Raw genomic sequence first — 12,620 nt, 5'->3', positions numbered from 1 at the left:
GGTATACAAATATATAAATAAATTGTATATATATGGTACCTACTTAATAAAAGTGTTGGGAGGATTAACTCCATCAACATGTGTAAAGAGCTTAAATTAGTCCTGGCACATGCTATACACTCAGTAAAACATAAAACATTTGGATAATCCATGTGTGTATCTGTATTTAGGAACATCCAGATTATCAGAGTATTTGTATCGACTGCATTTTTTTTAAGTTTTATTTATTTAAGTAATCTCTACACCCAATATGGGGCTCAAACTCAGGACCTCAAGATCAAGAGTTGCACACTCTTCTGATTGAGCCAGACAGCCAAGCACCCCTCCATTGCATATTTTTATCTCCCTTCTTTAAGATAATAAATTTCTTGAGGGCAAAGATAATGTATTTAATGATTAAACAAATACTAATATACAATTCATTCATTTATACACATCTACATATATGTAAATGCACAACTGTGAACATAGAGTATGAATATGTGTCACGCTGCCTCTCTAAAACTCTATTTGTGCAAGGATACCACATAGCGACAATCAGAGATGTAATGACCCTAGGCAGAGGAGCTAGAAAGGACAAAGGCATTGATCTCTCCATTGTGTTCTCCCCTGATCTGCACTCTTCCCTTGGGCTCTGATCCCTTACATTGAGAAGGCTTCTCTAGCAAACAAAGGAACACATAGAGGACAGGACCTAGGTCTTGGCCTGAATAGCTGTGGCTAATATCTAAAGATATACTATGTACTTTGGAGGGGCAACTGGCTGGCTCAGTCGGTTGAGTGTCCAACTCTTAATTTCAGCTCAGGTCATGATCTTAGGGTCCTGGGATCAAGCCAGGAGTCAGGCTCTGCGCTCAGTGTCTGCTTGAGGATTTCTCTCCCTCTCCTTCTGCCCCCCCACTCACATTTTTTCTCTCTCTCCCTCAAATAAATACATCTTTAAAAAGAAAAAAAAAAGATGTGTTATGGAGACAAAGGGTTATTCTGCATATTTGGTGCTTGCAATTGTGATGATTTGTAAGATAGTAACTCTGATATGTTATATTCATGAAAGGATTGAAACAGATTGAAGGCAGGACTGTAGAGAATCCAAGGGGAATCTGAGCTTACAGTAGTGCTGTAGGACGCTAAAGAGAAATTGGTCCCAACACTTGATAAAATGACTTGATACTTGCCAAGCATTTTTGCATTGTGTACTTCTAGACTACATGTGCATAGAAAGCAGAAAGTGATGATAAAATGCCATTGTCCACTTCAAACAATTCAGAATCCATCCCAAGGCAAGCTGAACACTGGCCTGGGAAACAGCAATGGCATGAGCTTTCTTATCAAATACAAGGAACAATAACGATAATGAACATTAGAAGAGTGCTTTACAAATTACAAAGTATTTTCAAACACAGCATTTTCCATCTTCATGATGGAAAACCACCAGAGGGGTAGACATGTTGTTATTGTTGATATTACCACTATCTGCAAATGAGGGGACTTAGATTGGTTCAGAGAACTTCTCCTGGTCACATGCCTGAGCCAGGACTCACATGCAGTGGTCACTCCAAGCCCTGGGCACATTCCCCTATCCAAAGATGCTCATCTCCAATAGTACCTAAATTTAATGCTCTCTGCTGAGCTATGTCATCATAGATCATTGAGTATATAATATATGAAGTGAAGTCAGAAACACGAACCATTTACTTCACACAGACATATTATTTCTCCCACCAAGAACAAGCCCACTCACTCAGTATCAGAGATTTTTTATGGGTGTGCATGAAAGACCAAATCTGAGATTCTTTAGAGACTACCTGAGTTAACCCACTGAACTAGAAGGCATTTTAGTGTGTACCTATAGAATGTTCATGCTCTTATACTTAATAAATTCAGCCTCTGTTTCCTATGAGATCAAAACCACTCTGAGACCAAGTTCCTTCCTCAAGAACTTCCTAATACATACACAAACCTCTTAGTATATGAAGGTGAAGGAATTTGGAGTAGGGGTAGGGCAACGGAATAGTGATTCCCTTAGAATTCTGAGCAGGGGCGCCTGAGTGGCTCAGTTGGTTAAGCGACTGCCTTCGGCTCAGGTCATGATCCTGGAGTCCCAGGATCGAGTCCTGCATCGGGCTCACTGCTCAGCAGGGAGTCTGCTTCTCCCTCTCATGCTCTCTGTCTCTCACTCTCTCTCTCTCTCAAATAAATAAATAAAATCTTTAAAAAAAAAAAAAAAAGAATTCTGAGCAGGAAAACAAGAATTTTATCACCTGTAATTGTCATCATGAATTCAATTTCCTTATGTCCCACCCTATCCCACGAACATTTTTACTGCCTGACCTAAGCATGGATCTACCTGGAGAAGCAGCCATTATAGCAATTTTCAAGTATGATTTTTAATGTAAAATCATAAATGTACAAGCTGCTGAAAAAAGATGAAAGCAAAGCTAGAAAGGCTTGTTATGCTTACCTAAATGCTGCATTCAGGTATATGAGGCCTAAACCAAAGAAAAATTATGGCTATCATATTCCATGAGGGAAATGTGGGTTAAATATTCCTTGTTTGTTTAATATTCTACTTAGTTTTCTTGATCCTGTAAAGCCATTTTCATTTCTTAAACTTATTACTAAAGCCCACAGAGAGGATCAAACCTGAATTTGTTAATTGGATATACTTAAAGCTTAAATGTGTGATATATGATTTCGGGAAACATTTTTGGTTGCTGCTATGTGGATCTCACATTTGTTCCAGTTTGATTTGTGAGAAGCTATTCTTAAGTTGTTCCACTTATTAGCTATTCTGATCTCTAGGGTGTCCGTTTATGGCATGCCAGAGGGGAACATAATATTAGGAGCAGATTTTTCTTAAAGCAAAGTGGGAAATCTGCATGAACTTTTTAAACAGAACTTTGAATGCACTCCAATCTGGAACACATAATTATTTCATGCTGACTAAAATCAAGAAGTAAATATGTGACTATACTCACAGATGTAATTACAAATTACAACCTGTGCTTCATCACTGCCATCTACTCAAAGATACTCTTTGTTGGATTTCTTAAAATGATGACTCCTTATTTCTGTAATTTAATGGAGTCCTAAGAATAATGTAACACTATGTCATTTCTAGGCAATTTATGGTGCCTGGTGACACTTGTTGTAACTTGAGGAACATTTCTAATGATGTTAAAATATATTCACAAGAACACACTAAAATTCTTTTGTCTTCTTTTTCTATGTATTTAATATTCTTTTTAAAAACAGGAGAATAGGAATAGTCTGCACTAACTCCTGAATTACTTTTTGGAAGTGTTACCAAAACTCATCATTTTATGAATACAGTTTGAATTATTTTTACATAAATGTGTAATAACTTATGTTTGTCAGAAAGGAGCTCATTTGACATGTTCCTATCCTTTATCTCTGCCTCTGAGATACTGCCTCAGATTTTCTGTGTACCTGGCACCCTTCCATCTGGAAAAAAAATGTCATATAATTTGTAAATTTGAAGTTTTGACTCATCTATAAAAATTTTAAATAAACCCATTCCAGTACTGATCCCAGTTAATTCCACTATTTGCCCTTCTATATTATTTAGAAAATACTTATTTATTCTTCTTTTGTTTGAGGTCTCCAAGCTAGTCATTTATCCATGTCAGAATTTGTTCTTCAATCTCCTGATAACTTTTTAAGAATCCTCCTCAAAATCTTGCTCTGACCAAATTATCCTTATACTAAAATAAACCTTTCCCCCAATAGTGTTTCTTGGGCATTTAATGAGTCTCTACTTAATCTTGGTTTCCAACAGCTTTCCAGATATATAAATGAAGCACTCTAGGATACACTTTCCATTTCTGTGGCCCTTCCATTGGATGGAAGCCATTACAGGAGTCTATCGAGAATGTTCTAGCATAGCGCTATAATGGCTGTACAACCTTTTCTCCTTATCTTTTAGTAACCAAATCAAATTTTATCTCCTCTGTGAAGTTTTCTATGACTCACTTTATTCCTATCATCCTGCTTGCATGAACAAAACCAAGTATATTTGGGAATCAGTGACTAGGAATGCTTTTCTTCAAAGTCCAGAGGGATAGAAAACTGGTTAGATGAGTTCAAAGAGACATTTTAAGGTGAATCAGTAGAACAGTAGGAGAGTTTTTGTTAAACAGCCTTGACCATCTTATTGCACAGTAGCTTTGGATCTAGTATGGACCCAGCTAAATGAATACAAATTTAATAACTTTTATAGATATTGGGCTATTCATGTATTCTATTTCTTCTTCACTGAGCTTTGGTGGTTTGGATCTCTTTAAGGAGTTTGTCAATTTCATATAAATTTTTCATAATATACTTTTATTATCCTTTAAATGCTGGTGCTGATGGAAACCAAATTAAGGATAGACTCATTGAATGTATAAAAAACATAATCTAATTCATTGGATCTGTTAGATCTGAAAAGGTTCCCTTTTTCATTTGTAATATTGGTTATGTGTCCTCTCCCTTTTTTTTTTCCTGCTCAGTCTGGATAAAGTTTTATCAGTATTATTAATCTTTCATAAGAGACAGTTTTTAATTTCACTGATTTTTCTCTATTGTTTTTCTGTTTACTCTTTCAGTATTTCTGCTCTTATCTTCATTATTTCCTTCCTCCTGCTTATCTTGGGCTAAATTTGCTCTTCTTTTTCAGGTTTTTTAAGATCATTGATTTGAGACCTTTCTTCTTGTCTAATATAAACATTTAATGTTATAAATTTGTCTCTAAGCATTGCTTTGGCTTCATCCAACAAGTTTTTATGTTGTATGTTCATTTTCACTCAGTTCAAAATATTTTCCAAATTTTCTTGTGATTTCTTCTATCACCCATAGATTATTTAGAATGTGTTGCTTAAATTCCAAATATGTGGGGATTTTCCAGATAATTTTTTACTGATTTGTTGTTCAATTCCCACTCTCTATCTGGTCCTAAGTTTGAAGTTGTGACTTTGATCTCGCTGTCTGGGTACCTACTAGGATTTGATCCCTGAAATGTGCCCTCCAGCTTCATACCCAATACTCTTGCCCTTTGGTAGTCCTCATGGGACTCATCTGGATGTGTCTGACTCTCTATCTTCTATCTGATGTGACAGACCGATCACAAACAACAGTAAACTGATAGGAAATCAAATACAGATCAATTAAAAATCTACCAAAGTGCATTAAAGGTTTGACAGAATTTAGATTAGTAATACACAGAAAGTGAACTCCAGAAATAGTAACTGAGGAATAGGGCACTGAATATGTATAATGGGGTTTTGCTCAAACTTGGGAATTAACAGGATTGATAAGATAAAGGTATAGAGGACTTTCAATTGTAGTAAGACCCATTTTTGAAATAACCCCACAATTCTTTCCAGATTATCTTCCCATTATTTCCTTTGGCTTCTCAGTGGAGATATCAAATGATCATGTGAATTAAATATTCTATTTGATACCATAGTCACAACAGAGAATATTTTCAGGTTCAGCAAAGGTATAACCCCTCTTCTTCATCAATGACTATTATACCTGTCACTGGCAATTCCTCTAATATTGGTTATAATATAGACCAACCTATTTCCCAACTTCTCAAAACTTAAATTCATGTCATTAATGTTTCAGATGTGAGAACTATAATGAGAGTTTTTTTTTTTTAATTAAAAGGGTTCCTGGGCGCCTGGGTGGCTCAGTTGGTTAAGCGACTGCCTTCGGCTCAGGTCATGATCCTGGAGTCCCTGGATCGAGTCCCGCATCAGGCTCCCTGCTCGGCAGGGAGTCTGCTTCTCCCTCTGACCCTCCCCACTCTCATGTGCTCTCTCTCATTCTCTCTCTCAAATAAATAAATAAATCTTTAAAAAAAAAAAGGGTTCCTATTTTTTTAAATATTTTATGTATTTATTTGACAGAGAGAGAGAGAGAACAAGCAGGGGGAGCAGCAGAGGGAGAGGGAGAAGCAGGGCCCCTGCTGAGCAAGGAGCCCAACATGGGGCTCAATCCTGGGATTCCGGGATCATGACCCGAGCCGAAGGCAGACGCTTAACTGACTGAGCCACCCAGGAGCCCCAAAGGGTCCTTATTTTTTAACGTATATACTGAAATATGTGTAGATAAAATATTTTTATATAAATCTAAATGTAATTACTTCTTTATTGAAAAAGAATATACTAGAAAAAAATCTCAAATGAAGAGTATGTGAAGAAAAACAGCTGAAATATATAGGGTCTAATGTCTATATCCCCTCCATATAAAGTCTTTAGACAGACATCTCACATAATGAGGCACAAACAAACCAATTCATAAACACCTCTCTTAATTTGAAGAAAGTCATGATTGATATTCATGGAAGCCAGGCCCTATAAAATATATCCTCTTTATGGCATGGAGCAAATTACCAACAATCAAGGGAGATGCTTAAAGAGGCAATTAAAACATGAAGATGTTACTTAATCTGATTACAGGCAAAGCTGGGACTTACCTTAGGTTGGCCCCTTCTGTGCTTCCTAACTCATAATTCCCCTTCCAAGATTGCCTGAAAGAAGAGAAAACAAAATAGCTCTGACTAATAAATCAGGTTATATCTATATGTACAAACAAAAAGGGTAGCTTCTGAGCTGAATTTTCTCTCTCTCTACTCAGAAAGAACAGGATCCTTACTCATTTTTGAAAGTAATATTTATTTTTAATATTATGTATTTATTAATATAGATATAGTACTAACTGCATTTATAGGGTTTAAATTAGCATAGTTCATGTCTGCAAAATTTGACGAAAAGTACTACAAAGATGCTAGGTATTTTCATCAATACTTTTATGGTAATTGATTTTTTAACTCAGCAAATTAATTGTGATGATGCTGAAGGCGACCAATCAATTTTCCTATTGTTTTAAGTTATTTGTCATTTTGAGAAATGAAAAATAATTCTCTTGTAAAAAATTAAAGCATACAACTTTTCTTTTTTGGAGTAATGTTGTGACATTGTCTGGTATCACTAATTGAAAAAGGATTGATTAAATTTTGCTAAAAGTCTTTGGGTGTCAGATTTTAAAAATGTTTTATAATCATAAATATATCCTACACATAAAATCAGATTCCAATCTATAATCAACATGACTTAGGAAACTTGGCTGAATCTGAAAAAAGAAAACACAAGCAGAAGGGAAAAAAGAAAACAAATGGAAGTCTAGAGGGGGAGGTTTTAACTCCTAGAAAAGATTAAAAAACAGTCCAATAATCAAAACTTGTGATTATTTATTATAAACATAGCAGAGAGTTTGAATTAAAAAAAATCTTGCTTCGCTGGCCATCTGTCCAAACTCTGGTACTACTGCTGCTCTTAGGAAAAATAAATACATCCTGGGTTGAACTCAGGAATACTGGATTTACTATTATTAACATTCTCACTGATGTGCCTTAGTCAACCTCTCTGCAGTCTAGAAAAATATGATAAATAAAAGTCAGATGATAGAGTGTGAATTGATCAGAAGCTTTGATGTCATATTTATCATTTTTGGGTTTTTTTGTTGTTGTTTTCTTTGGTTTGGTCCCATTCTACAATTCTTAATAGCCAGAATTTCATTTCAATCTCAACAGGAATTAAAGAATACTGAACACTGTACCATCCCAGCTTTTAATGTAGCTGAATATCACTTAGAACAAAGGCTGGGGGAGAAAACAATACAGTTTGTTTTGTTTGACAGTGACTGACAATATTATTGCCCACACATGTCTGTCGATAAATACTGTTGTACATTTTGCAGCTCTTTCCCCTCAAGTATAATCTAGGTATGGAATTAGTTGATCAACTCATTACCATGGATACTGAAGAATCCAGCAAAGTGACCTAAGTGTAGATTGTGGATAAAATTGTATTGTTATCTATTGCTGTAACTGATGCCAATGCTCGGTCCTCATCAGGAAGAGCAGCCCTGGGGAGGGGGTTCAGTGTCCCCAGAGATCCTCATCCCCATGGGTCCTACTCTCACCTTTTACCTGCCTTAGCTCCACAAGTTCTCTTGAGGTTCTGAACTCACAGGTTCTGCTGTCTATTTCCACGGCAATCTAATGATACCACCACTGGTCCCAACTATTTGTCTCTGGGATACTTACATCTGATGTCTAGGGATTTACTAGTTTCTCTCTTTATCTAAAATAAGTTTGGAAAATGTTTTATTTTGTTTTATCTTAAAAAAATGCTTAACCCAGAAAATTAGGAGGAAAACAGTGAATTTGAAAACAAAACTTCAAATTTCTTGTTCCACCTTTAACTCACCATGAACCTTGAGGAAGTTACCTCACTTTTGATTATTCATTCAACCAACATTGCTGAGGGACTACTATGTCAAACATGCTTAGAGAACAGGTATGCAAAGAAAAATAGGAAATAATTCTTGTTCTCCAAGAGCTTACAATGGAAAAGAGAAGATGGATGTATATACCAATGTTCACAAAGCTGGGTGACACAAATCATGATAGAAGGAAATGAAGGAGTTCTTAGAGGGTCATCTCACCCATACTGGGAAGGTCAGGATGGGCTTGTAGGAGGAGAAGAGTCTGAGGTGAGGCCTGAAGGATGAGTAGGAGACAACCAGTCCAAAAAGGAAGGAGGTGACAGGGGAAGTGCAAAAGGAAGAAAGAGTGCAATGTTAATGGCCCTAAAAAGAAGAAAATAGGGGCGCCTGGGTGGCTTAGTCGTTAAGCATCTGCCTTCGGCTCAGGTCGTGGTCCCAGGGTCCTGGGATCGAGCCCCACACCAGGCTCCCTGCTCCACACAAAGCCTGCTTCTCCCTCTCCCATTCCCCCTGCTTGTGTTCCCTCTCTCGCTGTCCCTTTCTCTGTCAAATAAATAAATAAAATCTTTAAAATAAAATAAAATAAAAAGAAGAAAATATTATCCTGGCATGCTCTTTGACCCACCATGAAAGATTGTCATGATAATATAAATGTCATTAATTAGCTTTTAAAGCCAAACTGTAGATAAAGGTATTGTCAAAGCTTTCAGCATAGACTAGTTAATAACATTAAATGTCAGCATTATTTAAACATATAAAAGAAACTTATCTAGCCTATGACCTAGTAATTCTACTCCTAGGTACCTACCCAAGACAAATGAAAACCTATGTCCAACAGAAAACTAGCAACTTTATTCAAATTAGCTCAAACTGGAAACAACTCAAATGCATATTAAAAGTGAAATGGAAAAATGAATTATTTATATTTACACAATGCAATGCTATTCAGTGATAAAAAGAAATAAACTATTGATACAGGCAACAGCATGGATGAATCTCAGACGCTATGCTGAGAAAAAAAGTCAGACACACACACAAAAGACAATACTGTGATTACATTTATGTGAAATTCTAGAAGAAAATCTACTCTCTGGTGAAAAAGATTGGATGTTTTTGCCTCTTGAAGGGGCAAGTGACTGACTAGGAAGGAGCACAGGGGAAACTTCCGGAGTGTTGAAAATAATAGAGATGTGGGTTACACAGGTGTATGCACTGACTAAAACTCATTGAATTGCAGTTTCCCTTTCTGTGAGGGGGTGGCAAAAGAATGAGAGGACCCTGTGCTCACCTCATCCCACAAATGCGACCAGTGCAGTCAAATCATGCTAAGTGCCCCAGAAGTCGACCAGGAGACTGACAGAATAAGCTCCACAACTGAAGGTTGGGAGGAGGTCACACTGAGGAAGGTGGGAATTGCAGAGATGTGGTTTGGGAGAGAGACAGATCGTGGCCCCTGTTGGCGGGGGGAAGGAGCCGAGGTCACAGAAGGGGGCAAGGGATGGGCTGGCACATGGGGGAGTACGTGGGGAAGACAGGTCTCCATAGCAATTCGTTTGGAAAGCAAAAGAGGCCGAATTTCATGACTTCTTGCAAGGAGCTAGCGGGGCTTAAAGCCTGGAGTTTTAAAGGTTGGCAGGCTTGGCTGCGATAGAGCCCTGAGGGCATCACACTGATCTTGCAGAGAAGGCAGGGCAAACAGCCCACGGACAGACATCCATACAGTGCGGAAAAAGCAATCTGAAGAGTACTTAAGGCACACAGAGGGGAGGTTATTTTACTCGTCTCAGAGAGTATCCAAGAGAGGCAACATTCACTGAGAGACCCCTATGGAAACAAAGGAACTGGAAGGCGCCATTCCCTGCCTGCCCCCAGCAGAAGCACAGGGCTACCTGTGGCAACCGGCTCAGCGCTGACACTTGCTACCTAACTTGCTTACACCACTCTCGTCCCCAACTCCAGCAAAACTGCCCTTCCCAGTCACACTTGCCTCAGTCCAATCATGGTGAGTGCCCATCCCCCAAAAGACGAGTCCAGACCCCTGCCAACACTGCATCTTCTGTCCCAGGAGTTTTGCAGGGCTTAGGTTCCAACAGCAGCGACAATGGGTCTCATTTCACGAGCAGACCAGAGCACACCTAGTTAAATGCGCCACATTCAGGTCTCGGCAAATGACTGGCCTGAAGGACAAAGTGGCCAGGATGAAACAGCAGAGCACACACAGCACACGTTGAAAATACTCCCTGAAGTGCTAGGCCCTGGGGAAGAGGGAACATGACAGGACCTCTTCTTCATAAGGCCATTACCCTTAAGAACAGGAGATGTAGTTGACTTTCCTAACACACAGAAACAGGCACCGGAACTCAGACAAAATGAGAAGACAGAGGAATTTGTTCCAAATGAAAAAACAGGATAGTCCACAGCCAGAGATGGAAGCAAAACAGTAACATGCTTGATGGAGTACTTAAAGCAATGATCATAAGGATACTCATTGGACTTGAGAAAAGAGTGGAAGACATCAGTGAGACCCTTACTACAGAGATAAAAAAGAAAACAATCAGAGATGAAGAGTGCAATACATGACATTAGAAGCACATCTGATGCAATGAAGAGCAGGCTGGAAGAAGAAGAGGAATGATTTAATGATCTAGAAGATAGAGTAATGGGAAGTAATCAAGATGAATAAAAGAAAGAAAAAAGAATTATGCAAAATGAGAATAGACTTAAGGGAACTTGGTGACTCCATCAAATGTAATAACACTAATATTATAGGAGTCCCAGAAGAAGGAGAGAGAAAGGGGAGGAGAAAATTTACTTGAAAAAATAATAGCTGAAAACTTCCCTAATCTGGGAACAGAAACAGATATCCAGATCCAGTAGGCACAGAGAACCCCCAACAAAATCAATAAAAGCAGATCCACACCAAGACATATTAGAGTTAAAATGGCAAAATATAGTGATAAAGAAAAGCTTTTAAAAGCACCAAGACAGACGAAGACAGCTACAGACAAGGGAAATCCCATAAGGTTATCAGGGGATTTTTTCAGCAGAAACTTAGCAAGCCAGAAGAGAGTGGCATGATATATTCAAAGTGCTGAATGGGAAAAATCTGCAGCCAAGAATACTCTATCCAGCCAGACTATCATTCAGAATAGGAGAGATACAGAGTTTCCCAGACAAAACCTAAAGGAGTTCATGATCACTAAACCAGCACTGCAAGAAATATTAAAGGGGACTCTGTGTGGAAAGGAAAGACCAAAAGTGACAGTATGAAGGTAGGAAACACAAAAGCAGTAAAAATGAGTGTTTTTGCAAAATATCAGTCAAGGAACTCACAAAATAATAGGATGTAAAATATGAACCCATATACCTAATACGTGGGGAGAAGAATAAAGAATGGGTTTCAACTTAAGTGATTATCAACTTTTAGATATAGAGTGCTATATGCAGAAGATATTATATACAAACCTAAAGGTAATCACAAATCAAAACTACTAATAAGTATGCCAAAAATAAAGAGAAAGGAATCCAAATATATCACTGAAGAAAAACAGCAAACCATGAAAGACAGAAAGACAAGAAAATGTCAGAGAAAAACTTCAGAGACAACCACAAAACAGGTAATAAAATAGCAATAAATACATAGCTATCAATAATTACTTTGAATGTAAATGGACTAAATGCTCCAATCAAAAGACATAGGGTGATGGAATGGATAAAAAAACAAGACTCATCTATATACTGCCTATAAGAGACTCATTTTAGACCAAAGACACCTGCAGATTGAAAGTGAGGGGATAGAGAAACACTTATCATACAGATGGATGTCAAAAGAAAGCCAGAGTAGCAATACTTATATTGGGCAAAATAAGCTTTAAAACAAAGACTGTGACAAGAGACAAAGAAGGACACTATATAGTCATAAAAGAGAAAACCCAACAAGAAGATATAACAATTGTAAATATTTATGCACCCAACATGGGAGCACCTAAATACATAAGACAGTAACAAACATAAAGGAACTAACTGATAATAATACAATAATAGTAGGGGACTTTAACACCCCATGTACATCAGTGGAAACATCATCTAAACAGAAAATCAACAAGGAAACAGCACTTTGAATGACACACTGAACCTGATGGATTTAACAGATATATTCAGAACATTCCATCCAGAACAGCAGAACACATATTCTTTGCAAGCGCACATGGGACATTCTCCAGAATAGATCACATATTAGGCCTAAAACAAGCCTCAACAAATTCAAGAAGATCGAAGTCATACCATGCATCTTTTCTGACCAAAATGCTTGAAACTATATGTCA

At 37.6% G+C, this 12,620-nt stretch overlaps 1 protein-coding gene across 1 annotated transcript in view; it reads right to left on the bottom strand.

Annotated features, from left to right (window-relative positions):
- LMNTD1 (lamin tail domain containing 1) overlaps window positions 1–12,620 on the bottom strand; it is a 437,084-nt gene that overhangs the window by 395,784 nt on the left and 28,680 nt on the right. The window contains exon 2 of the mRNA XM_044915214.1: window positions 6,482–6,535. The gene's annotated coding sequence lies outside the window, so the exon portion shown is untranslated. The remainder of the gene's footprint in view (window positions 1–6,481; window positions 6,536–12,620) is intronic.

Source organism: Neomonachus schauinslandi, chromosome 5 (genome assembly GCF_002201575.2).
Source record: "Neomonachus schauinslandi chromosome 5, ASM220157v2, whole genome shotgun sequence".
NCBI lineage: Eukaryota > Metazoa > Chordata > Mammalia > Carnivora > Phocidae > Neomonachus > Neomonachus schauinslandi.
The sequence above is the reverse complement of the archived record's forward strand: the minus strand, read 5'-3'. Positions and strand labels throughout refer to the sequence as shown.